This window comes from Pongo abelii, chromosome 17 (assembly GCF_028885655.2).
Source record: "Pongo abelii isolate AG06213 chromosome 17, NHGRI_mPonAbe1-v2.0_pri, whole genome shotgun sequence".
NCBI classification, from domain to species: domain Eukaryota; kingdom Metazoa; phylum Chordata; class Mammalia; order Primates; family Hominidae; genus Pongo; species Pongo abelii.
Genome location: NC_072002.2, coordinates 18,628,081 through 18,655,409, shown reverse-complemented (window position 1 = coordinate 18,655,409; position 27,329 = coordinate 18,628,081).

Below are 27,329 nucleotides of genomic sequence, written 5' to 3'. Positions count from 1 at the left end.
AGTTTTTATGTGAAGATATTTCCTTTTCCAGCATAGGCCTCAAAGCGCTCCAAATAAACACATGCAGATTCTACAAAAGGAGTGTTTCAAAACTGTTCTATCAAAGGGAACGTTCAAGTGTGTGAGTTGAATGTACTCATCACACAGATGTTTCTCAGAATGCTTCTGTCTAGATTTTAGGTGAAGAGATTTCATTCCCAGCATAGGCCTCAAAGCGCTCCAAATATCCACTTGCAGAATCTACGAAAAGAGTGTTTCAAAGCTGCTCTTTCAAAAGCAAGGTTCAAGTCTGTGTGTTGAATGCACTCATCTGAAAGAAGTTTCTGAGAATGCTTCTGTCTAGTTCTTACGTGAAGATATTTCCTTTTCCAGCTTAGGCCTCAAAGCGCTCCAAATAAACACTTGCAAATTCTACAAAAGGAGTGTTTCAAAAGAGTTCTATCAAAAGGAAAGTTCAAGTCTGTGAGTTGAATGCACTTATCATACCGAAGTTTCCTGGAATGCTTCTGTCTAGTTTTTATGTGAGGACATTTCCTTTTCCAGCATAGGCCTCAAAGCACTCCAAATATCCACTTGCAGATTCTACAAAAAGAGTGTTTCAAAACTGCTCTATCAAAAGCAAGCTTCAACACTGTGAGTAGAATGCACTCATCACAAAGAAGTTTCTGAGAATGCTTCTGTCTAGTTTTTATGTGAAGAGATTTCCTTTTCCAACATAGGCCTCGAAGCGCTCCAAATAAACACTTGCAGATTCTACAAAAGGAGTGTTTCGAAACTGCTCTTTCAAGACGAACGTTCAAGTCTGTGAGTTGAATGCACTCATCACACAGAAGTTTCTGAGAATGCTTCTGTCTAGTTTTTATGTGAAGATATTTCCTTTTCCAGCATAGGCCTCAAAACGCTCCAAATATCCTCTTGCAGATTCTACAAAAAGAGTGTTTCAAAACTGTTCTATCAAAAGGAAGGTTCAACTCTGTGAGTTGAATGAATGCATCGTGAAGAACTTTCTGAGAATGCTTCTCTGTAGTTTTTAGGTGAAGATATTCCAAAACCCAGCACAGGCCTCGAAGTGCTCCAAATAACCACTTGCAGATTTTACCAAAAGAGTGTTTCAAAACTGCTCTTTCTATAGGTAAGTTCAAGTCTGTGAGTTGAATGCACTCAACACAAAGAAGTTTCTGAGAATGCTTCTGTTCAGTTTTTATGTGAAGATATTCCCTTTTCCAGCATAGGCCTCAAACGGCTCCAAATATCCACTTGCAGATTCTACAAAAAGAGTGTTTCCAAACTTCTCTATCAATTGGTAGGTTCAACTCTGTGAGTTGAATGAACTCATCACAAAGAAGTTTCTGAGAATCCTTCTCTCTAGCTTTTATGTGAAGATATTTCCTTTTCCAACATAGGCCTCAAGGTGCTCCGAATAAACACCTGCAGATTCTACAAACTTAATGTTTCAAAACTGTTCTATCAAAAGGAACGTTGAAGTCTGTGAGTTGAATGCACTCATCACAAAGAAGTTTCTCAGAATGCTTCCGTCTAGTTTTTAGGTGAAGAGATTTCATTTCCCAGCATAGGCCTCAAAGCGCTCCAAATATCCACTTGCAGATTCTATAAGAAGAGTGTTTCCAAACTGCTCTTTCAAAAGGAAGCTTCAAGTCTGTGAGTTGAATGCACTCATCACAAAGAAGTTTCTGAGAATGCTTCCGTCTAGTTTCTATATGAAGATATTTCCTTTTCCAACATAGGCCCCAAAGTGCTCCAAATAAACCCTTGCAGATTCTACAAAAGGAGTGTTTCAAAACTGCTCTTTCTATAGGTAAGTTCAAGTCTGTGAGTTGAATGCACTCAACACAAAGAAGTTTCTGAGAATGCTTCTGTTCAGTTTTTATGTGAAGATATTTCCTTTTCCAGCATAGGCCTCAAACGGCTCCAAATATCCACTTGCAGATTCTACAAAAACAGTGTTTCCAAACTTCTCTATCAATTGGTAGGTTCAACTCTGTGAGTTGAATGAACTCATCACAAAGAAGTTTCTGAGAATCCTTCTCTCTAGTTTTTATGTGAAGATATTTCCTTTTCCAACATAGGCCTCAAAGCGCTCCAAATAAACACCTGCAGATTCTACAAACGGAGTGTTTCAAAACTGTTCTATCAAAGGGAACGTTCAAGTCTGTGAGTTGAATGTACTCATCACACAGATGTTTCTCAGAATGCTTCTGTCTAGTTTTTAGGTGAAGAGATTTCATTCCCAGCATAGGCCTCAAAGCGCTCCAAATATCCACTTGCAGAATCTACGAAAAGAGTGTTTCAAAGCTGCTCTTTCAAAAGCAAGGTTCAAGTCTGTGTGTTGAATGCACTCATCCGAAAGAAGTTTCTGAGAATGCTTCTGTCTAGTTCTTACGTGAAGATATTTCCTTTTCCAGCTTAGGCCTCAAAGCGCTCCAAATAAACACTTGCAAATTCTACAAAAGGAGTGTTTCAAAAGAGTTCTATCAAAAGGAACGTTCAAGTCTGTGAGTTGAATGCACTTATCATACCGAAGTTTCCTGGAATGCTTCTGTCTAGTTTTTATGTGAGGACATTTCCTTTTACAGCATAGGCCTCAAAGCACTCCAAATATCCACTTGCAGATTCTACAAAAAGAGTGTTTCAAAACTGCTCTATCAAAAGCAAGCTTCAACACTGTGAGTAGAATGCACTCATCACAAAGAAGTTTCTGAGAATGCTTCTGTCTAGTTTTTATGTGAAGAGATTTCCTTTTCCAACACAGGCCTCAAAGCGCTCCAAATAAACACTTGCAGATTCTATAAAAGGAGTGTTTCGAAACTGCTCTTTCAAGACGAACGTTCAAGTCTGTGAGTTGAATGCACTCATCACACAGAAGTTTCTGAGAATGCTTCTGTCTAGTTTTTATGTGAAGATATTTCCTTTTCCAGCATAGGCCTCAAAACGCTCCAAATATCCTCTTGCAGATTCTACAAAAAGAGTGTTTCAAAACTGTTCTATCAAAAGGAAGGTTCAACTCTGTGAGTTGAATGACTGCATCGTGAAGAACTTTCTGAGAATGCTTCTCTGTAGTTTTTAGGTGAAGATATTCCAAAACCCAGCACAGGCCTCGAAGTGCTCCAAATAACCACTTGCAGATTTTACCAAAAGAGTGTTTCAAAACTGCTCTTTCTATAGGTAAGTTCAAGTCTGTGAGTTGAATGCACTCAACACAAAGAAGTTTCTGAGAATGCTTCTGTTCAGTTTTTATGTGAAGATATTCCCTTTTCCAGCATAGGCCTCAAACGGCTCCAAATATCCACTTGCAGATTCTACAAAAAGAGTGTTTCCAAACTTCTCTATCAATTGGTAGGTTCAACTCTGTGAGTTGAATGAACTCATCACAAAGAAGTTTCTGAGAATCCTTCTCTCTAGCTTTTATGTGAAGATATTTCCTTTTCCAACATAGGCCTCAAGGTGCTCCGAATAAACACTTGCAGATTCTACAAACTTAATGTTTCAAAACTGTTCTATCAAAAGGAACGTTGAAGTCTGTGAGTTGAATGCACTCATCACAAAGAAGTTTCTCAGAATGCTTCCGTCTAGTTTTTAGGTGAAGAGATTTCATTTCCCAGCATAGGCCTCAAAGCGCTCCAAATATCCACTTGCAGATTCTATAAGAAGAGTGTTTCCAAACTGCTCTTTCAAAAGGAAGCTTCAAGTCTGTGAGTTGAATGCACTCATCACAAAGAAGTTTCTGAGAATGCTTCCGTCTAGTTTCTATATGAAGATATTTCCTTTTCCAACATAGGCCCCAAAGTGCTCCAAATAAACCCTTGCAGATTCTACAAAAGGAGTGTTTCAAAACTGCTCTTTCTATAGGTAAGTTCAAGTCTGTGAGTTGAATGCACTCAACACAAAGAAGTTTCTGAGAATGCTTCTGTTCAGTTTTTATGTGAAGATATTTCCTTTTCCAGCATAGGCCTCAAACGGCTCCAAATATCCACTTGCAGATTCTACAAAAACAGTGTTTCCAAACTTCTCTATCAATTGGTAGGTTCAACTCTGTGAGTTGAATGAACTCATCACAAAGAAGTTTCTGAGAATCCTTCTCTCTAGTTTTTATGTGAAGATATTTCCTTTTCCAGCATAGGCCTCAAAGCGCTCCAAATAAACACATGCAGATTCTACAAAAGGAGTGTTTCAAAACTGTTCTATCAAAGGGAACGTTCAAGTGTGTGAGTTGAATGTACTCATCACACAGATGTTTCTCAGAATGCTTCTGTCTAGATTTTAGGTGAAGAGATTTCATTCCCAGCATAGGCCTCAAAGCGCTCCAAATATCCACTTGCAGAATCTACGAAAAGAGTGTTTCAAAGCTGCTCTTTCAAAAGCAAGGTTCAAGTCTGTGTGTTGAATGCACTCATCTGAAAGAAGTTTCTGAGAATGCTTCTGTCTAGTTCTTACGTGAAGATATTTCCTTTTCCAGCTTAGGCCTCAAAGCGCTCCAAATAAACACTTGCAAATTCTACAAAAGGAGTGTTTCAAAAGAGTTCTATCAAAAGGAAAGTTCAAGTCTGTGAGTTGAATGCACTTATCATACCGAAGTTTCCTGGAATGCTTCTGTCTAGTTTTTATGTGAAGACATTTCCTTTTCCAGCATAGGCCTCAAAGCACTCCAAATATCCACTTGCAGATTCTACAAAAAGAGTGTTTCAAAACTGCTCTATCAAAAGCAAGCTTCAACACTGTGAGTAGAATGCACTCATCACAAAGAAGTTTCTGAGAATGCTTCTGTCTAGTTTTTATGTGAAGAGATTTCCTTTTCCAACATAGGCCTCGAAGCGCTCCAAATAAACACTTGCAGATTCTACAAAAGGAGTGTTTCGAAACTGCTCTTTCAAGACGAACGTTCAAGTCTGTGAGTTGAATGCACTCATCACACAGAAGTTTCTGAGAATGCTTCTGTCTAGTTTTTATGTGAAGATATTTCCTTTTCCAGCATAGGCCTCAAAACGCTCCAAATATCCTCTTGCAGATTCTACAAAAAGAGTGTTTCAAAACTGTTCTATCAAAAGGAAGGTTCAACTCTGTGAGTTGAATGAATGCATCGTGAAGAACTTTCTGAGAATGCTTCTCTGTAGTTTTTAGGTGAAGATATTCCAAAACCCAGCACAGGCCTCGAAGTGCTCCAAATAACCACTTGCAGATTTTACCAAAAGAGTGTTTCAAAACTGCTCTTTCTATAGGTAAGTTCAAGTCTGTGAGTTGAATGCACTCAACACAAAGAAGTTTCTGAGAATGCTTCTGTTCAGTTTTTATGTGAAGATATTCCCTTTTCCAGCATAGGCCTCAAACGGCTCCAAATATCCACTTGCAGATTCTACAAAAAGAGTGTTTCCAAACTTCTCTATCAATTGGTAGGTTCAACTCTGTGAGTTGAATGAACTCATCACAAAGAAGTTTCTGAGAATCCTTCTCTCTAGCTTTTATGTGAAGATATTTCCTTTTCCAACATAGGCCTCAAGGTGCTCCGAATAAACACTTGCAGATTCTACAAACTTAATGTTTCAAAACTGTTCTATCAAAAGGAACGTTGAAGTCTGTGAGTTGAATGCACTCATCACAAAGAAGTTTCTCAGAATGCTTCCGTCTAGTTTTTAGGTGAAGAGATTTCATTTCCCAGCATAGGCCTCAAAGCGCTCCAAATATCCACTTGCAGATTCTATAAGAAGAGTGTTTCCAAACTGCTCTTTCAAAAGGAAGCTTCAAGTCTGTGAGTTGAATGCACTCATCACAAAGAAGTTTCTGAGAATGCTTCCGTCTAGTTTCTATATGAAGATATTTCCTTTTCCAACATAGGCCCCAAAGTGCTCCAAATAAACCCTTGCAGATTCTACAAAAGGAGTGTTTCAAAACTGCTCTTTCTATAGGTAAGTTCAAGTCTGTGAGTTGAATGCACTCAACACAAAGAAGTTTCTGAGAATGCTTCTGTTCAGTTTTTATGTGAAGATATTTCCTTTTCCAGCATAGGCCTCAAACGGCTCCAAATATCCACTTGCAGATTCTACAAAAAGAGTGTTTCCAAACTTCTCTATCAATTGGTAGGTTCAACTCTGTGAGTTGAATGAACTCATCACAAAGAAGTTTCTGAGAATCCTTCTCTCTAGTTTTTATGTGAAGATATTTCCTTTTCCAGCATAGGCCTCAAAGCGCTCCAAATAAACACATGCAGATTCTACAAAAGGAGTGTTTCAAAACTGTTCTATCAAAGGGAACGTTCAAGTGTGTGAGTTGAATGTACTCATCACACAGATGTTTCTCAGAATGCTTCTGTCTAGATTTTAGGTGAAGAGATTTCATTCCCAGCATAGGCCTCAAAGCGCTCCAAATATCCACTTGCAGAATCTACGAAAAGAGTGTTTCAAAGCTGCTCTTTCAAAAGCAAGGTTCAAGTCTGTGTGTTGAATGCACTCATCTGAAAGAAGTTTCTGAGAATGCTTCTGTCTAGTTCTTACGTGAAGATATTTCCTTTTCCAGCTTAGGCCTCAAAGCGCTCCAAATAAACACTTGCAAATTCTACAAAAGGAGTGTTTCAAAAGAGTTCTATCAAAAGGAAAGTTCAAGTCTGTGAGTTGAATGCACTTATCATACCGAAGTTTCCTGGAATGCTTCTGTCTAGTTTTTATGTGAAGACATTTCCTTTTCCAGCATAGGCCTCAAAGCACTCCAAATATCCACTTGCAGATTCTACAAAAAGAGTGTTTCAAAACTGCTCTATCAAAAGCAAGCTTCAACACTGTGAGTAGAATGCACTCATCACAAAGAAGTTTCTGAGAATGCTTCTGTCTAGTTTTTATGTGAAGAGATTTCCTTTTCCAACATAGGCCTCGAAGCGCTCCAAATAAACACTTGCAGATTCTACAAAAGGAGTGTTTCGAAACTGCTCTTTCAAGACGAACGTTCAAGTCTGTGAGTTGAATGCACTCATCACACAGAAGTTTCTGAGAATGCTTCTGTCTAGTTTTTATGTGAAGATATTTCCTTTTCCAGCATAGGCCTCAAAACGCTCCAAATATCCTCTTGCAGATTCTACAAAAAGAGTGTTTCAAAACTGTTCTATCAAAAGGAAGGTTCAACTCTGTGAGTTGAATGAATGCATCGTGAAGAACTTTCTGAGAATGCTTCTCTGTAGTTTTTAGGTGAAGATATTCCAAAACCCAGCACAGGCCTCGAAGTGCTCCAAATAACCACTTGCAGATTTTACCAAAAGAGTGTTTCAAAACTGCTCTTTCTATAGGTAAGTTCAAGTCTGTGAGTTGAATGCACTCAACACAAAGAAGTTTCTGAGAATGCTTCTGTTCAGTTTTTATGTGAAGACATTTCCTTTTCCAGCATAGGCCTCAAACGGCTCCAAATATCCACTTGCAGATTCTACAAAAAGAGTGTTTCCAAACTTCTCTATCAATTGGTAGGTTCAACTCTGTGAGTTGAATGAACTCATCACAAAGAAGTTTCTGAGAATCCTTCTCTCTAGCTTTTATGTGAAGATATTTCCTTTTCCAACATAGGCCTCAAGGTGCTCCGAATAAACACTTGCAGATTCTACAAACTTAATGTTTCAAAACTGTTCTATCAAAAGGAACGTTGAAGTCTGTGAGTTGAATGCACTCATCACAAAGAAGTTTCTCAGAATGCTTCCGTCTAGTTTTTAGGTGAAGAGATTTCATTTCCCAGCATAGGCCTCAAAGCGCTCCAAATATCCACTTGCAGATTCTATAAGAAGAGTGTTTCCAAACTGCTCTTTCAAAAGGAAGCTTCAAGTCTGTGAGTTGAATGCACTCATCACAAAGAAGTTTCTGAGAATGCTTCCGTCTAGTTTCTATATGAAGATATTTCCTTTTCCAACATAGGCCCCAAAGTGCTCCAAATAAACCCTTGCAGATTCTACAAAAGGAGTGTTTCAAAACTGCTCTTTCTATAGGTAAGTTCAAGTCTGTGAGTTGAATGCACTCAACACAAAGAAGTTTCTGAGAATGCTTCTGTTCAGTTTTTATGTGAAGATATTTCCTTTTCCAGCATAGGCCTCAAACGGCTCCAAATATCCACTTGCAGATTCTACAAAAAGAGTGTTTCCAAACTTCTCTATCAACTGGTAGGTTCAACTCTGTGAGTTGAATGAACTCATCACAAAGAAGTTTCTGAGAATCCTTCTCTCTAGTTTTTATGTGAAGATATTTCCTTTTCCAACATAGGCCTCAAAGCGCTCCAAATAAACACATGCAGATTCTACAAACGGAGTGTTTCAAAACTGTTCTATCAAAGGGAACGTTCAAGTCTGTGAGTTGAATGTACTCATCACACAGATGTTTCTCAGAATGCTTCTGTCTAGTTTTTAGGTGAAGAGATTTCATTCCCAGCATAGGCCTCAAAGCGCTCCAAATATCCACTTGCAGAATCTACGAAAAGAGTGTTTCAAAGCTGCTCTTTCAAAAGCAAGGTTCAAGTCTGTGTGTTGAATGCACTCATCTGAAAGAAGTTTCTGAGAATGCTTCTGTCTAGTTCTTACGTGAAGATATTTCCTTTTCCAGCTTAGGCCTCAAAGCGCTCCAAATAAACACTTGCAAATTCTACAAAAGGAGTGTTTCAAAAGAGTTCTATCAAAAGGAACGTTCAAGTCTGTGAGTTGAATGCACTTATCATACCGAAGTTTCCTGGAATGCTTCTGTCTAGTTTTTATGTGAAGACACTTCCTTTTACAGCATAGGCCTCAAAGCACTCCAACTATCCACTTTCAGATTCTACAAAAAGAGTGTTTCAAAACTGCTCTATCAAAAGCAAGCTTCAACACTGTGAGTAGAATGCACTCATCACAAAGAAGTTTCTGAGAATGCTTCTGTCTAGTTTTTATGTGAAGAGATTTCCTTTTCCAACATAGGCCTCAAAGCGCTCCAAATAAACACTTGCAGATTCTACAAAAGGAGTGTTTCGAAACTGCTCTTTCAAGAGGAACGTTCAAGTCTGTGAGTTGAATGCCCTCATAACACAGAAGTTTCTGAGAATGCTTCTGTCTAGTTTTTATGTGAAGATATTTCCTTTTCCAGCATAGGCCTCAAAACGCTCCAAATATCCTCTTGCAGATAATACAAAAAGAGTGTTTCAAAACTGTTCTATCAAAAGGAAGGTTCAACTCTGTGAGTTGAATGAATGCATCGTGAAGAACTTTCTGAGAATGCTTCTCTGTAGTTTTTAGGTGAAGATATTCCAAAACCCAGCACAGGCCTCGAAGTGCTCCAAATAACCACTTGCAGATTTTACCAAAAGAGTGTTTCAAAACTGCTCTTTCTACAGGTAAGTTCAAGTCTGTGAGTTGAATGCACTCAACACAAAGAAGTTTCTGAGAATGCTTCTGTTCAGTTTTTATGTGAAGATATTTCCTTTTCCAGCATAGGCCTCAAACGGCTCCAAATATCCACTTGCAGATTCTACAAAAAGAGTGTTTCCAAACTTCTCTATCAATTGGTAGGTTCAACTCTGTGAGTTGAATGAACTCATCACAAAGAAGTTTCTGAGAATCCTTCTCTCTAGCTTTTATGTGAAGATATTTCCTTTTCCAACATAGGCCTCAAGGTGCTAGGAATAAACACCTGCAGATTCTACAAACTTAATGTTTCAAAACTGTTCTATCAAAAGGAACGTTGAAGTCTGTGAGTTGAATGCACTCATCACAAAGAAGTTTCTCAGAATGCTTCCGTCTAGTTTTTAGGTGAAGATATTTCATTTCCCAGCATAGGCCTCAAAGCGCTCCAAATATCCACTTGCAGATTCTATAAGAAGAGTGTTTCCAAACTGCTCTTTCAAAAGGAAGCTTCAAGTCTGTGAGTTGAATGCACTCATCACAAAGAAGTTTCTGAGAATGCTTCCGTCTAGTTTCTATATGAAGATATTTCCTTTTCCAACATAGGCCCCAAAGTGCTCCAAATAAACCCTTGCAGATTCTACAAAAGGAGTGTTTCAAAACTGCTCTTTCTATAGGTAAGTTCAAGTCTGTGAGTTGAATGCACTCAACACAAAGAAGTTTCTGAGAATGCTTCTGTTCAGTTTTTATGTGAAGATATATCCTTTTCCAGCATAGGCCTTAAACGGCTCCAAATATCCACTTGCAGATTCTACAAAAAGAGTGTTTCCAAACTTCTCTATCAATTGGTAGGTTCAACTCTGTGAGTTGAATGAACTCATCACAAAGAAGTTTCTGAGAATCCTTCTCTCTAGTTTTTATGTGAAGATATTTCCTTTTCCAGCATAGGCCTCAAAGCGCTCTAAATAAACACATGCAGATTCTACAAAAGGAGTGTTTCAAAACTGTTCTATCAAAGGGAACGTTCAAGTCTGTGAGTTGAATGTACTCATCACACAGATGTTTCTCAGAATGCTTCTGCCTAGTTTTTAGGTGAAGAGATTTCATTTCCCAGCATAGGCCTCAAAGCGCTCCAAATATCCACTTGCAGAATCTACGAAAAGAGTGTTTCAAAGCTGCTCTTTCAAAAGCAAGGTTCAAGTCTGTGTGTTGAATGCACTCATCCGAAAGAAGTTTCTGAGAATGCTTCTGTCTAGTTCTTACGTGAAGATATTTCCTTTTCCAGCTTAGGCCTCAAAGCGCTCCAAATAAACACTTGCAAATTCTACAAAAGGAGTGTTTCAAAAGAGTTCTATCAAAAGGAACGTTCAAGTCTGTGAGTTGAATGCACTTATCATACCGAAGTTTCCTGGAATGCTTCTGTCTAGTTTTTATGTGAGGACATTTCCTTTTACAGCATAGGCCTCAAAGCACTCCAAATATCCACTTGCAGATTCTACAAAAAGAGTGTTTCAAAACTGCTCTATCAAAAGCAAGCTTCAACACTGTGAGTAGAATGCACTCATCACAAAGAAGTTTCTGAGAATGCTTCTGTCTAGTTTTTATGTGAAGAGATTTCCTTTTCCAACACAGGCCTCAAAGCGCTCCAAATAAACACTTGCAGATTCTATAAAAGGAGTGTTTCGAAACTGCTCTTTCAAGACGAACGTTCAAGTCTGTGAGTTGAATGCACTCATCACACAGAAGTTTCTGAGAATGCTTCTGTCTAGTTTTTATGTGAAGATATTTCCTTTTCCAGCATAGGCCTCAAAACGCTCCAAATATCCTCTTGCAGATTCTACAAAAAGAGTGTTTCAAAACTGTTCTATCAAAAGGAAGGTTCAACTCTGTGAGTTGAATGACTGCATCGTGAAGAACTTTCTGAGAATGCTTCTCTGTAGTTTTTAGGTGAAGATATTCCAAAACCCAGCACAGGCCTCGAAGTGCTCCAAATAACCACTTGCAGATTTTACCAAAAGAGTGTTTCAAAACTGCTCTTTCTATAGGTAAGTTCAAGTCTGTGAGTTGAATGCACTCAACACAAAGAAGTTTCTGAGAATGCTTCTGTTCAGTTTTTATGTGAAGATATTCCCTTTTCCAGCATAGGCCTCAAACGGCTCCAAATATCCACTTGCAGATTCTACAAAAAGAGTGTTTCCAAACTTCTCTATCAATTGGTAGGTTCAACTCTGTGAGTTGAATGAACTCATCACAAAGAAGTTTCTGAGAATCCTTCTCTCTAGCTTTTATGTGAAGATATTTCCTTTTCCAACATAGGCCTCAAGGTGCTCCGAATAAACACTTGCAGATTCTACAAACTTAATGTTTCAAAACTGTTCTATCAAAAGGAACGTTGAAGTCTGTGAGTTGAATGCACTCATCACAAAGAAGTTTCTCAGAATGCTTCCGTCTAGTTTTTAGGTGAAGAGATTTCATTTCCCAGCATAGGCCTCAAAGCGCTCCAAATATCCACTTGCAGATTCTATAAGAAGAGTGTTTCCAAACTGCTCTTTCAAAAGGAAGCTTCAAGTCTGTGAGTTGAATGCACTCATCACAAAGAAGTTTCTGAGAATGCTTCCGTCTAGTTTCTATATGAAGATATTTCCTTTTCCAACATAGGCCCCAAAGTGCTCCAAATAAACCCTTGCAGATTCTACAAAAGGAGTGTTTCAAAACTGCTCTTTCTATAGGTAAGTTCAAGTCTGTGAGTTGAATGCACTCAACACAAAGAAGTTTCTGAGAATGCTTCTGTTCAGTTTTTATGTGAAGATATTTCCTTTTCCAGCATAGGCCTCAAACGGCTCCAAATATCCACTTGCAGATTCTACAAAAAGAGTGTTTCCAAACTTCTCTATCAATTGGTAGGTTCAACTCTGTGAGTTGAATGAACTCATCACAAAGAAGTTTCTGAGAATCCTTCTCTCTAGTTTTTATGTGAAGATATTTCCTTTTCCAGCATAGGCCTCAAAGCGCTCCAAATAAACACATGCAGATTCTACAAAAGGAGTGTTTCAAAACTGTTCTATCAAAGGGAACGTTCAAGTGTGTGAGTTGAATGTACTCATCACACAGATGTTTCTCAGAATGCTTCTGTCTAGATTTTAGGTGAAGAGATTTCATTCCCAGCATAGGCCTCAAAGCGCTCCAAATATCCACTTGCAGAATCTACGAAAAGAGTGTTTCAAAGCTGCTCTTTCAAAAGCAAGGTTCAAGTCTGTGTGTTGAATGCACTCATCTGAAAGAAGTTTCTGAGAATGCTTCTGTCTAGTTCTTACGTGAAGATATTTCCTTTTCCAGCTTAGGCCTCAAAGCGCTCCAAATAAACACTTGCAAATTCTACAAAAGGAGTGTTTCAAAAGAGTTCTATCAAAAGGAAAGTTCAAGTCTGTGAGTTGAATGCACTTATCATACCGAAGTTTCCTGGAATGCTTCTGTCTAGTTTTTATGTGAGGACATTTCCTTTTCCAGCATAGGCCTCAAAGCACTCCAAATATCCACTTGCAGATTCTACAAAAAGAGTGTTTCAAAACTGCTCTATCAAAAGCAAGCTTCAACACTGTGAGTAGAATGCACTCATCACAAAGAAGTTTCTGAGAATGCTTCTGTCTAGTTTTTATGTGAAGAGATTTCCTTTTCCAACATAGGCCTCGAAGCGCTCCAAATAAACACTTGCAGATTCTACAAAAGGAGTGTTTCGAAACTGCTCTTTCAAGACGAACGTTCAAGTCTGTGAGTTGAATGCACTCATCACACAGAAGTTTCTGAGAATGCTTCTGTCTAGTTTTTATGTGAAGATATTTCCTTTTCCAGCATAGGCCTCAAAACGCTCCAAATATCCTCTTGCAGATTCTACAAAAAGAGTGTTTCAAAACTGTTCTATCAAAAGGAAGGTTCAACTCTGTGAGTTGAATGAATGCATCGTGAAGAACTTTCTGAGAATGCTTCTCTGTAGTTTTTAGGTGAAGATATTCCAAAACCCAGCACAGGCCTCGAAGTGCTCCAAATAACCACTTGCAGATTTTACCAAAAGAGTGTTTCAAAACTGCTCTTTCTATAGGTAAGTTCAAGTCTGTGAGTTGAATGCACTCAACACAAAGAAGTTTCTGAGAATGCTTCTGTTCAGTTTTTATGTGAAGATATTCCCTTTTCCAGCATAGGCCTCAAACGGCTCCAAATATCCACTTGCAGATTCTACAAAAAGAGTGTTTCCAAACTTCTCTATCAATTGGTAGGTTCAACTCTGTGAGTTGAATGAACTCATCACAAAGAAGTTTCTGAGAATCCTTCTCTCTAGCTTTTATGTGAAGATATTTCCTTTTCCAACATAGGCCTCAAGGTGCTCCGAATAAACACCTGCAGATTCTACAAACTTAATGTTTCAAAACTGTTCTATCAAAAGGAACGTTGAAGTCTGTGAGTTGAATGCACTCATCACAAAGAAGTTTCTCAGAATGCTTCCGTCTAGTTTTTAGGTGAAGAGATTTCATTTCCCAGCATAGGCCTCAAAGCGCTCCAAATATCCACTTGCAGATTCTATAAGAAGAGTGTTTCCAAACTGCTCTTTCAAAAGGAAGCTTCAAGTCTGTGAGTTGAATGCACTCATCACAAAGAAGTTTCTGAGAATGCTTCCGTCTAGTTTCTATATGAAGATATTTCCTTTTCCAACATAGGCCCCAAAGTGCTCCAAATAAACCCTTGCAGATTCTACAAAAGGAGTGTTTCAAAACTGCTCTTTCTATAGGTAAGTTCAAGTCTGTGAGTTGAATGCACTCAACACAAAGAAGTTTCTGAGAATGCTTCTGTTCAGTTTTTATGTGAAGATATTTCCTTTTCCAGCATAGGCCTCAAACGGCTCCAAATATCCACTTGCAGATTCTACAAAAACAGTGTTTCCAAACTTCTCTATCAATTGGTAGGTTCAACTCTGTGAGTTGAATGAACTCATCACAAAGAAGTTTCTGAGAATCCTTCTCTCTAGTTTTTATGTGAAGATATTTCCTTTTCCAACATAGGCCTCAAAGCGCTCCAAATAAACACCTGCAGATTCTACAAACGGAGTGTTTCAAAACTGTTCTATCAAAGGGAACGTTCAAGTCTGTGAGTTGAATGTACTCATCACACAGATGTTTCTCAGAATGCTTCTGTCTAGTTTTTAGGTGAAGAGATTTCATTCCCAGCATAGGCCTCAAAGCGCTCCAAATATCCACTTGCAGAATCTACGAAAAGAGTGTTTCAAAGCTGCTCTTTCAAAAGCAAGGTTCAAGTCTGTGTGTTGAATGCACTCATCCGAAAGAAGTTTCTGAGAATGCTTCTGTCTAGTTCTTACGTGAAGATATTTCCTTTTCCAGCTTAGGCCTCAAAGCGCTCCAAATAAACACTTGCAAATTCTACAAAAGGAGTGTTTCAAAAGAGTTCTATCAAAAGGAACGTTCAAGTCTGTGAGTTGAATGCACTTATCATACCGAAGTTTCCTGGAATGCTTCTGTCTAGTTTTTATGTGAGGACATTTCCTTTTACAGCATAGGCCTCAAAGCACTCCAAATATCCACTTGCAGATTCTACAAAAAGAGTGTTTCAAAACTGCTCTATCAAAAGCAAGCTTCAACACTGTGAGTAGAATGCACTCATCACAAAGAAGTTTCTGAGAATGCTTCTGTCTAGTTTTTATGTGAAGAGATTTCCTTTTCCAACACAGGCCTCAAAGCGCTCCAAATAAACACTTGCAGATTCTATAAAAGGAGTGTTTCGAAACTGCTCTTTCAAGACGAACGTTCAAGTCTGTGAGTTGAATGCACTCATCACACAGAAGTTTCTGAGAATGCTTCTGTCTAGTTTTTATGTGAAGATATTTCCTTTTCCAGCATAGGCCTCAAAACGCTCCAAATATCCTCTTGCAGATTCTACAAAAAGAGTGTTTCAAAACTGTTCTATCAAAAGGAAGGTTCAACTCTGTGAGTTGAATGACTGCATCGTGAAGAACTTTCTGAGAATGCTTCTCTGTAGTTTTTAGGTGAAGATATTCCAAAACCCAGCACAGGCCTCGAAGTGCTCCAAATAACCACTTGCAGATTTTACCAAAAGAGTGTTTCAAAACTGCTCTTTCTATAGGTAAGTTCAAGTCTGTGAGTTGAATGCACTCAACACAAAGAAGTTTCTGAGAATGCTTCTGTTCAGTTTTTATGTGAAGATATTCCCTTTTCCAGCATAGGCCTCAAACGGCTCCAAATATCCACTTGCAGATTCTACAAAAAGAGTGTTTCCAAACTTCTCTATCAATTGGTAGGTTCAACTCTGTGAGTTGAATGAACTCATCACAAAGAAGTTTCTGAGAATCCTTCTCTCTAGCTTTTATGTGAAGATATTTCCTTTTCCAACATAGGCCTCAAGGTGCTCCGAATAAACACTTGCAGATTCTACAAACTTAATGTTTCAAAACTGTTCTATCAAAAGGAACGTTGAAGTCTGTGAGTTGAATGCACTCATCACAAAGAAGTTTCTCAGAATGCTTCCGTCTAGTTTTTAGGTGAAGAGATTTCATTTCCCAGCATAGGCCTCAAAGCGCTCCAAATATCCACTTGCAGATTCTATAAGAAGAGTGTTTCCAAACTGCTCTTTCAAAAGGAAGCTTCAAGTCTGTGAGTTGAATGCACTCATCACAAAGAAGTTTCTGAGAATGCTTCCGTCTAGTTTCTATATGAAGATATTTCCTTTTCCAACATAGGCCCCAAAGTGCTCCAAATAAACCCTTGCAGATTCTACAAAAGGAGTGTTTCAAAACTGCTCTTTCTATAGGTAAGTTCAAGTCTGTGAGTTGAATGCACTCAACACAAAGAAGTTTCTGAGAATGCTTCTGTTCAGTTTTTATGTGAAGATATTTCCTTTTCCAGCATAGGCCTCAAACGGCTCCAAATATCCACTTGCAGATTCTACAAAAACAGTGTTTCCAAACTTCTCTATCAATTGGTAGGTTCAACTCTGTGAGTTGAATGAACTCATCACAAAGAAGTTTCTGAGAATCCTTCTCTCTAGTTTTTATGTGAAGATATTTCCTTTTCCAGCATAGGCCTCAAAGCGCTCCAAATAAACACATGCAGATTCTACAAAAGGAGTGTTTCAAAACTGTTCTATCAAAGGGAACGTTCAAGTGTGTGAGTTGAATGTACTCATCACACAGATGTTTCTCAGAATGCTTCTGTCTAGATTTTAGGTGAAGAGATTTCATTCCCAGCATAGGCCTCAAAGCGCTCCAAATATCCACTTGCAGAATCTACGAAAAGAGTGTTTCAAAGCTGCTCTTTCAAAAGCAAGGTTCAAGTCTGTGTGTTGAATGCACTCATCTGAAAGAAGTTTCTGAGAATGCTTCTGTCTAGTTCTTACGTGAAGATATTTCCTTTTCCAGCTTAGGCCTCAAAGCGCTCCAAATAAACACTTGCAAATTCTACAAAAGGAGTGTTTCAAAAGAGTTCTATCAAAAGGAAAGTTCAAGTCTGTGAGTTGAATGCACTTATCATACCGAAGTTTCCTGGAATGCTTCTGTCTAGTTTTTATGTGAAGACATTTCCTTTTCCAGCATAGGCCTCAAAGCACTCCAAATATCCACTTGCAGATTCTACAAAAAGAGTGTTTCAAAACTGCTCTATCAAAAGCAAGCTTCAACACTGTGAGTAGAATGCACTCATCACAAAGAAGTTTCTGAGAATGCTTCTGTCTAGTTTTTATGTGAAGAGATTTCCTTTTCCAACATAGGCCTCGAAGCGCTCCAAATAAACACTTGCAGATTCTACAAAAGGAGTGTTTCGAAACTGCTCTTTCAAGACGAACGTTCAAGTCTGTGAGTTGAATGCACTCATCACACAGAAGTTTCTGAGAATGCTTCTGTCTAGTTTTTATGTGAAGATATTTCCTTTTCCAGCATAGGCCTCAAAACGCTCCAAATATCCTCTTGCAGATTCTACAAAAAGAGTGTTTCAAAACTGTTCTATCAAAAGGAAGGTTCAACTCTGTGAGTTGAATGAATGCATCGTGAAGAACTTTCTGAGAATGCTTCTCTGTAGTTTTTAGGTGAAGATATTCCAAAACCCAGCACAGGCCTCGAAGTGCTCCAAATAACCACTTGCAGATTTTACCAAAAGAGTGTTTCAAAACTGCTCTTTCTATAGGTAAGTTCAAGTCTGTGAGTTGAATGCACTCAACACAAAGAAGTTTCTGAGAATGCTTCTGTTCAGTTTTTATGTGAAGATATTCCCTTTTCCAGCATAGGCCTCAAACGGCTCCAAATATCCACTTGCAGATTCTACAAAAAGAGTGTTTCCAAACTTCTCTATCAATTGGTAGGTTCAACTCTGTGAGTTGAATGAACTCATCACAAAGAAGTTTCTGAGAATCCTTCTCTCTAGCTTTTATGTGAAGATATTTCCTTTTCCAACATAGGCCTCAAGGTGCTCCGAATAAACACTTGCAGATTCTACAAACTTAATGTTTCAAAACTGTTCTATCAAAAGGAACGTTGAAGTCTGTGAGTTGAATGCACTCATCACAAAGAAGTTTCTCAGAATGCTTCCGTCTAGTTTTTAGGTGAAGAGATTTCATTTCCCAGCATAGGCCTCAAAGCGCTCCAAATATCCACTTGCAGATTCTATAAGAAGAGTGTTTCCAAACTGCTCTTTCAAAAGGAAGCTTCAAGTCTGTGAGTTGAATGCACTCATCACAAAGAAGTTTCTGAGAATGCTTCCGTCTAGTTTCTATATGAAGATATTTCCTTTTCCAACATAGGCCCCAAAGTGCTCCAAATAAACCCTTGCAGATTCTACAAAAGGAGTGTTTCAAAACTGCTCTTTCTATAGGTAAGTTCAAGTCTGTGAGTTGAATGCACTCAACACAAAGAAGTTTCTGAGAATGCTTCTGTTCAGTTTTTATGTGAAGATATTTCCTTTTCCAGCATAGGCCTCAAACGGCTCCAAATATCCACTTGCAGATTCTACAAAAAGAGTGTTTCCAAACTTCTCTATCAATTGGTAGGTTCAACTCTGTGAGTTGAATGAACTCATCACAAAGAAGTTTCTGAGAATCCTTCTCTCTAGTTTTTATGTGAAGATATTTCCTTTTCCAGCATAGGCCTCAAAGCGCTCCAAATAAACACATGCAGATTCTACAAAAGGAGTGTTTCAAAACTGTTCTATCAAAGGGAACGTTCAAGTGTGTGAGTTGAATGTACTCATCACACAGATGTTTCTCAGAATGCTTCTGTCTAGATTTTAGGTGAAGAGATTTCATTCCCAGCATAGGCCTCAAAGCGCTCCAAATATCCACTTGCAGAATCTACGAAAAGAGTGTTTCAAAGCTGCTCTTTCAAAAGCAAGGTTCAAGTCTGTGTGTTGAATGCACTCATCTGAAAGAAGTTTCTGAGAATGCTTCTGTCTAGTTCTTACGTGAAGATATTTCCTTTTCCAGCTTAGGCCTCAAAGCGCTCCAAATAAACACTTGCAAATTCTACAAAAGGAGTGTTTCAAAAGAGTTCTATCAAAAGGAAAGTTCAAGTCTGTGAGTTGAATGCACTTATCATACCGAAGTTTCCTGGAATGCTTCTGTCTAGTTTTTATGTGAAGACATTTCCTTTTCCAGCATAGGCCTCAAAGCACTCCAAATATCCACTTGCAGATTCTACAAAAAGAGTGTTTCAAAACTGCTCTATCAAAAGCAAGCTTCAACACTGTGAGTAGAATGCACTCATCACAAAGAAGTTTCTGAGAATGCTTCTGTCTAGTTTTTATGTGAAGAGATTTCCTTTTCCAACATAGGCCTCGAAGCGCTCCAAATAAACACTTGCAGATTCTACAAAAGGAGTGTTTCGAAACTGCTCTTTCAAGACGAACGTTCAAGTCTGTGAGTTGAATGCACTCATCACACAGAAGTTTCTGAGAATGCTTCTGTCTAGTTTTTATGTGAAGATATTTCCTTTTCCAGCATAGGCCTCAAAACGCTCCAAATATCCTCTTGCAGATTCTACAAAAAGAGTGTTTCAAAACTGTTCTATCAAAAGGAAGGTTCAACTCTGTGAGTTGAATGAATGCATCGTGAAGAACTTTCTGAGAATGCTTCTCTGTAGTTTTTAGGTGAAGATATTCCAAAACCCAGCACAGGCCTCGAAGTGCTCCAAATAACCACTTGCAGATTTTACCAAAAGAGTGTTTCAAAACTGCTCTTTCTATAGGTAAGTTCAAGTCTGTGAGTTGAATGCACTCAACACAAAGAAGTTTCTGAGAATGCTTCTGTTCAGTTTTTATGTGAAGACATTTCCTTTTCCAGCATAGGCCTCAAACGGCTCCAAATATCCACTTGCAGATTCTACAAAAAGAGTGTTTCCAAACTTCTCTATCAATTGGTAGGTTCAACTCTGTGAGTTGAATGAACTCATCACAAAGAAGTTTCTGAGAATCCTTCTCTCTAGCTTTTATGTGAAGATATTTCCTTTTCCAACATAGGCCTCAAGGTGCTCCGAATAAACACTTGCAGATTCTACAAACTTAATGTTTCAAAACTGTTCTATCAAAAGGAACGTTGAAGTCTGTGAGTTGAATGCACTCATCACAAAGAAGTTTCTCAGAATGCTTCCGTCTAGTTTTTAGGTGAAGAGATTTCATTTCCCAGCATAGGCCTCAAAGCGCTCCAAATATCCACTTGCAGATTCTATAAGAAGAGTGTTTCCAAACTGCTCTTTCAAAAGGAAGCTTCAAGTCTGTGAGTTGAATGCACTCATCACAAAGAAGTTTCTGAGAATGCTTCCGTCTAGTTTCTATATGAAGATATTTCCTTTTCCAACATAGGCCCCAAAGTGCTCCAAATAAACCCTTGCAGATTCTACAAAAGGAGTGTTTCAAAACTGCTCTTTCTATAGGTAAGTTCAAGTCTGTGAGTTGAATGCACTCAACACAAAGAAGTTTCTGAGAATGCTTCTGTTCAGTTTTTATGTGAAGATATTTCCTTTTCCAGCATAGGCCTCAAACGGCTCCAAATATCCACTTGCAGATTCTACAAAAAGAGTGTTTCCAAACTTCTCTATCAACTGGTAGGTTCAACTCTGTGAGTTGAATGAACTCATCACAAAGAAGTTTCTGAGAATCCTTCTCTCTAGTTTTTATGTGAAGATATTTCCTTTTCCAACATAGGCCTCAAAGCGCTCCAAATAAACACATGCAGATTCTACAAACGGAGTGTTTCAAAACTGTTCTATCAAAGGGAACGTTCAAGTCTGTGAGTTGAATGTACTCATCACACAGATGTTTCTCAGAATGCTTCTGTCTAGTTTTTAGGTGAAGAGATTTCATTCCCAGCATAGGCCTCAAAGCGCTCCAAATATCCACTTGCAGAATCTACGAAAAGAGTGTTTCAAAGCTGCTCTTTCAAAAGCAAGGTTCAAGTCTGTGTGTTGAATGCACTCATCTGAAAGAAGTTTCTGAGAATGCTTCTGTCTAGTTCTTACGTGAAGATATTTCCTTTTCCAGCTTAGGCCTCAAAGCGCTCCAAATAAACACTTGCAAATTCTACAAAAGGAGTGTTTCAAAAGAGTTCTATCAAAAGGAACGTTCAAGTCTGTGAGTTGAATGCACTTATCATACCGAAGTTTCCTGGAATGCTTCTGTCTAGTTTTTATGTGAAGACACTTCCTTTTACAGCATAGGCCTCAAAGCACTCCAACTATCCACTTTCAGATTCTACAAAAAGAGTGTTTCAAAACTGCTCTATCAAAAGCAAGCTTCAACACTGTGAGTAGAATGCACTCATCACAAAGAAGTTTCTGAGAATGCTTCTGTCTAGTTTTTATGTGAAGAGATTTCCTTTTCCAACATAGGCCTCAAAGCGCTCCAAATAAACACTTGCAGATTCTACAAAAGGAGTGTTTCGAAACTGCTCTTTCAAGAGGAACGTTCAAGTCTGTGAGTTGAATGCCCTCATAACACAGAAGTTTCTGAGAATGCTTCTGTCTAGTTTTTATGTGAAGATATTTCCTTTTCCAGCATAGGCCTCAAAACGCTCCAAATATCCTCTTGCAGATAATACAAAAAGAGTGTTTCAAAACTGTTCTATCAAAAGGAAGGTTCAACTCTGTGAGTTGAATGAATGCATCGTGAAGAACTTTCTGAGAATGCTTCTCTGTAGTTTTTAGGTGAAGATATTCCAAAACCCAGCACAGGCCTCGAAGTGCTCCAAATAACCACTTGCAGATTTTACCAAAAGAGTGTTTCAAAACTGCTCTTTCTACAGGTAAGTTCAAGTCTGTGAGTTGAATGCACTCAACACAAAGAAGTTTCTGAGAATGCTTCTGTTCAGTTTTTATGTGAAGATATTTCCTTTTCCAGCATAGGCCTCAAACGGCTCCAAATATCCACTTGCAGATTCTACAAAAAGAGTGTTTCCAAACTTCTCTATCAATTGGTAGGTTCAACTCTGTGAGTTGAATGAACTCATCACAAAGAAGTTTCTGAGAATCCTTCTCTCTAGCTTTTATGTGAAGATATTTCCTTTTCCAACATAGGCCTCAAGGTGCTAGGAATAAACACCTGCAGATTCTACAAACTTAATGTTTCAAAACTGTTCTATCAAAAGGAACGTTGAAGTCTGTGAGTTGAATGCACTCATCACAAAGAAGTTTCTCAGAATGCTTCCGTCTAGTTTTTAGGTGAAGATATTTCATTTCCCAGCATAGGCCTCAAAGCGCTCCAAATATCCACTTGCAGATTCTATAAGAAGAGTGTTTCCAAACTGCTCTTTCAAAAGGAAGCTTCAAGTCTGTGAGTTGAATGCACTCATCACAAAGAAGTTTCTGAGAATGCTTCCGTCTAGTTTCTATATGAAGATATTTCCTTTTCCAACATAGGCCCCAAAGTGCTCCAAATAAACCCTTGCAGATTCTACAAAAGGAGTGTTTCAAAACTGCTCTTTCTATAGGTAAGTTCAAGTCTGTGAGTTGAATGCACTCAACACAAAGAAGTTTCTGAGAATGCTTCTGTTCAGTTTTTATGTGAAGATATATCCTTTTCCAGCATAGGCCTTAAACGGCTCCAAATATCCACTTGCAGATTCTACAAAAAGAGTGTTTCCAAACTTCTCTATCAATTGGTAGGTTCAACTCTGTGAGTTGAATGAACTCATCACAAAGAAGTTTCTGAGAATCCTTCTCTCTAGTTTTTATGTGAAGATATTTCCTTTTCCAGCATAGGCCTCAAAGCGCTCTAAATAAACACATGCAGATTCTACAAAAGGAGTGTTTCAAAACTGTTCTATCAAAGGGAACGTTCAAGTCTGTGAGTTGAATGTACTCATCACACAGATGTTTCTCAGAATGCTTCTGCCTAGTTTTTAGGTGAAGAGATTTCATTTCCCAGCATAGGCCTCAAAGCGCTCCAAATATCCACTTGCAGAATCTACGAAAAGAGTGTTTCAAAGCTGCTCTTTCAAAAGCAAGGTTCAAGTCTGTGTGTTGAATGCACTCATCCGAAAGAAGTTTCTGAGAATGCTTCTGTCTAGTTCTTACGTGAAGATATTTCCTTTTCCAGCTTAGGCCTCAAAGCGCTCCAAATAAACACTTGCAAATTCTACAAAAGGAGTGTTTCAAAAGAGTTCTATCAAAAGGAACGTTCAAGTCTGTGAGTTGAATGCACTTATCATACCGAAGTTTCCTGGAATGCTTCTGTCTAGTTTTTATGTGAGGACATTTCCTTTTACAGCATAGGCCTCAAAGCACTCCAAATATCCACTTGCAGATTCTACAAAAAGAGTGTTTCAAAACTGCTCTATCAAAAGCAAGCTTCAACACTGTGAGTAGAATGCACTCATCACAAAGAAGTTTCTGAGAATGCTTCTGTCTAGTTTTTATGTGAAGAGATTTCCTTTTCCAACACAGGCCTCAAAGCGCTCCAAATAAACACTTGCAGATTCTATAAAAGGAGTGTTTCGAAACTGCTCTTTCAAGACGAACGTTCAAGTCTGTGAGTTGAATGCACTCATCACACAGAAGTTTCTGAGAATGCTTCTGTCTAGTTTTTATGTGAAGATATTTCCTTTTCCAGCATAGGCCTCAAAACGCTCCAAATATCCTCTTGCAGATTCTACAAAAAGAGTGTTTCAAAACTGTTCTATCAAAAGGAAGGTTCAACTCTGTGAGTTGAATGACTGCATCGTGAAGAACTTTCTGAGAATGCTTCTCTGTAGTTTTTAGGTGAAGATATTCCAAAACCCAGCACAGGCCTCGAAGTGCTCCAAATAACCACTTGCAGATTTTACCAAAAGAGTGTTTCAAAACTGCTCTTTCTATAGGTAAGTTCAAGTCTGTGAGTTGAATGCACTCAACACAAAGAAGTTTCTGAGAATGCTTCTGTTCAGTTTTTATGTGAAGATATTCCCTTTTCCAGCATAGGCCTCAAACGGCTCCAAATATCCACTTGCAGATTCTACAAAAAGAGTGTTTCCAAACTTCTCTATCAATTGGTAGGTTCAACTCTGTGAGTTGAATGAACTCATCACAAAGAAGTTTCTGAGAATCCTTCTCTCTAGCTTTTATGTGAAGATATTTCCTTTTCCAACATAGGCCTCAAGGTGCTCCGAATAAACACTTGCAGATTCTACAAACTTAATGTTTCAAAACTGTTCTATCAAAAGGAACGTTGAAGTCTGTGAGTTGAATGCACTCATCACAAAGAAGTTTCTCAGAATGCTTCCGTCTAGTTTTTAGGTGAAGAGATTTCATTTCCCAGCATAGGCCTCAAAGCGCTCCAAATATCCACTTGCAGATTCTATAAGAAGAGTGTTTCCAAACTGCTCTTTCAAAAGGAAGCTTCAAGTCTGTGAGTTGAATGCACTCATCACAAAGAAGTTTCTGAGAATGCTTCCGTCTAGTTTCTATATGAAGATATTTCCTTTTCCAACATAGGCCCCAAAGTGCTCCAAATAAACCCTTGCAGATTCTACAAAAGGAGTGTTTCAAAACTGCTCTTTCTATAGGTAAGTTCAAGTCTGTGAGTTGAATGCACTCAACACAAAGAAGTTTCTGAGAATGCTTCTGTTCAGTTTTTATGTGAAGATATTTCCTTTTCCAGCATAGGCCTCAAACGGCTCCAAATATCCACTTGCAGATTCTACAAAAACAGTGTTTCCAAACTTCTCTATCAATTGGTAGGTTCAACTCTGTGAGTTGAATGAACTCATCACAAAGAAGTTTCTGAGAATCCTTCTCTCTAGTTTTTATGTGAAGATATTTCCTTTTCCAGCATAGGCCTCAAAGCGCTCCAAATAAACACATGCAGATTCTACAAAAGGAGTGTTTCAAAACTGTTCTATCAAAGGGAACGTTCAAGTGTGTGAGTTGAATGTACTCATCACACAGATGTTTCTCAGAATGCTTCTGTCTAGATTTTAGGTGAAGAGATTTCATTCCCAGCATAGGCCTCAAAGCGCTCCAAATATCCACTTGCAGAATCTACGAAAAGAGTGTTTCAAAGCTGCTCTTTCAAAAGCAAGGTTCAAGTCTGTGTGTTGAATGCACTCATCTGAAAGAAGTTTCTGAGAATGCTTCTGTCTAGTTCTTACGTGAAGATATTTCCTTTTCCAGCTTAGGCCTCAAAGCGCTCCAAATAAACACTTGCAAATTCTACAAAAGGAGTGTTTCAAAAGAGTTCTATCAAAAGGAACGTTCAAGTCTGTGAGTTGAATGCACTTATCATACCGAAGTTTCCTGGAATGCTTCTGTCTAGTTTTTATGTGAGGACATTTCCTTTTACAGCATAGGCCTCAAAGCACTCCAAATATCCACTTGCAGATTCTACAAAAAGAGTGTTTCAAAACTGCTCTATCAAAAGCAAGCTTCAACACTGTGAGTAGAATGCACTCATCACAAAGAAGTTTCTGAGAATGCTTCTGTCTAGTTTTTATGTGAAGAGATTTCCTTTTCCAACACAGGCCTCAAAGCGCTCCAAATAAACACTTGCAGATTCTATAAAAGGAGTGTTTCGAAACTGCTCTTTCAAGACGAACGTTCAAGTCTGTGAGTTGAATGCACTCATCACACAGAAGTTTCTGAGAATGCTTCTGTCTAGTTTTTATGTGAAGATATTTCCTTTTCCAGCATAGGCCTCAAAACGCTCCAAATATCCTCTTGCAGATTCTACAAAAAGAGTGTTTCAAAACTGTTCTATCAAAAGGAAGGTTCAACTCTGTGAGTTGAATGACTGCATCGTGAAGAACTTTCTGAGAATGCTTCTCTGTAGTTTTTAGGTGAAGATATTCCAAAACCCAGCACAGGCCTCGAAGTGCTCCAAATAACCACTTGCAGATTTTACCAAAAGAGTGTTTCAAAACTGCTCTTTCTATAGGTAAGTTCAAGTCTGTGAGTTGAATGCACTCAACACAAAGAAGTTTCTGAGAATGCTTCTGTTCAGTTTTTATGTGAAGATATTCCCTTTTCCAGCATAGGCCTCAAACGGCTCCAAATATCCACTTGCAGATTCTACAAAAAGAGTGTTTCCAAACTTCTCTATCAATTGGTAGGTTCAACTCTGTGAGTTGAATGAACTCATCACAAAGAAGTTTCTGAGAATCCTTCTCTCTAGCTTTTATGTGAAGATATTTCCTTTTCCAACATAGGCCTCAAGGTGCTCCGAATAAACACTTGCAGATTCTACAAACTTAATGTTTCAAAACTGTTCTATCAAAAGGAACGTTGAAGTCTGTGAGTTGAATGCACTCATCACAAAGAAGTTTCTCAGAATGCTTCCGTCTAGTTTTTAGGTGAAGAGATTTCATTTCCCAGCATAGGCCTCAAAGCGCTCCAAATATCCACTTGCAGATTCTATAAGAAGAGTGTTTCCAAACTGCTCTTTCAAAAGGAAGCTTCAAGTCTGTGAGTTGAATGCACTCATCACAAAGAAGTTTCTGAGAATGCTTCCGTCTAGTTTCTATATGAAGATATTTCCTTTTCCAACATAGGCCCCAAAGTGCTCCAAATAAACCCTTGCAGATTCTACAAAAGGAGTGTTTCAAAACTGCTCTTTCTATAGGTAAGTTCAAGTCTGTGAGTTGAATGCACTCAACACAAAGAAGTTTCTGAGAATGCTTCTGTTCAGTTTTTATGTGAAGATATTTCCTTTTCCAGCATAGGCCTCAAACGGCTCCAAATATCCACTTGCAGATTCTACAAAAACAGTGTTTCCAAACTTCTCTATCAATTGGTAGGTTCAACTCTGTGAGTTGAATGAACTCATCACAAAGAAGTTTCTGAGAATCCTTCTCTCTAGTTTTTATGTGAAGATATTTCCTTTTCCAGCATAGGCCTCAAAGCGCTCCAAATAAACACATGCAGATTCTACAAAAGGAGTGTTTCAAAACTGTTCTATCAAAGGGAACGTTCAAGTGTGTGAGTTGAATGTACTCATCACACAGATGTTTCTCAGAATGCTTCTGTCTAGATTTTAGGTGAAGAGATTTCATTCCCAGCATAGGCCTCAAAGCGCTCCAAATATCCACTTGCAGAATCTACGAAAAGAGTGTTTCAAAGCTGCTCTTTCAAAAGCAAGGTTCAAGTCTGTGTGTTGAATGCACTCATCTGAAAGAAGTTTCTGAGAATGCTTCTGTCTAGTTCTTACGTGAAGATATTTCCTTTTCCAGCTTAGGCCTCAAAGCGCTCCAAATAAACACTTGCAAATTCTACAAAAGGAGTGTTTCAAAAGAGTTCTATCAAAAGGAAAGTTCAAGTCTGTGAGTTGAATGCACTTATCATACCGAAGTTTCCTGGAATGCTTCTGTCTAGTTTTTATGTGAAGACATTTCCTTTTCCAGCATAGGCCTCAAAGCACTCCAAATATCCACTTGCAGATTCTACAAAAAGAGTGTTTCAAAACTGCTCTATCAAAAGCAAGCTTCAACACTGTGAGTAGAATGCACTCATCACAAAGAAGTT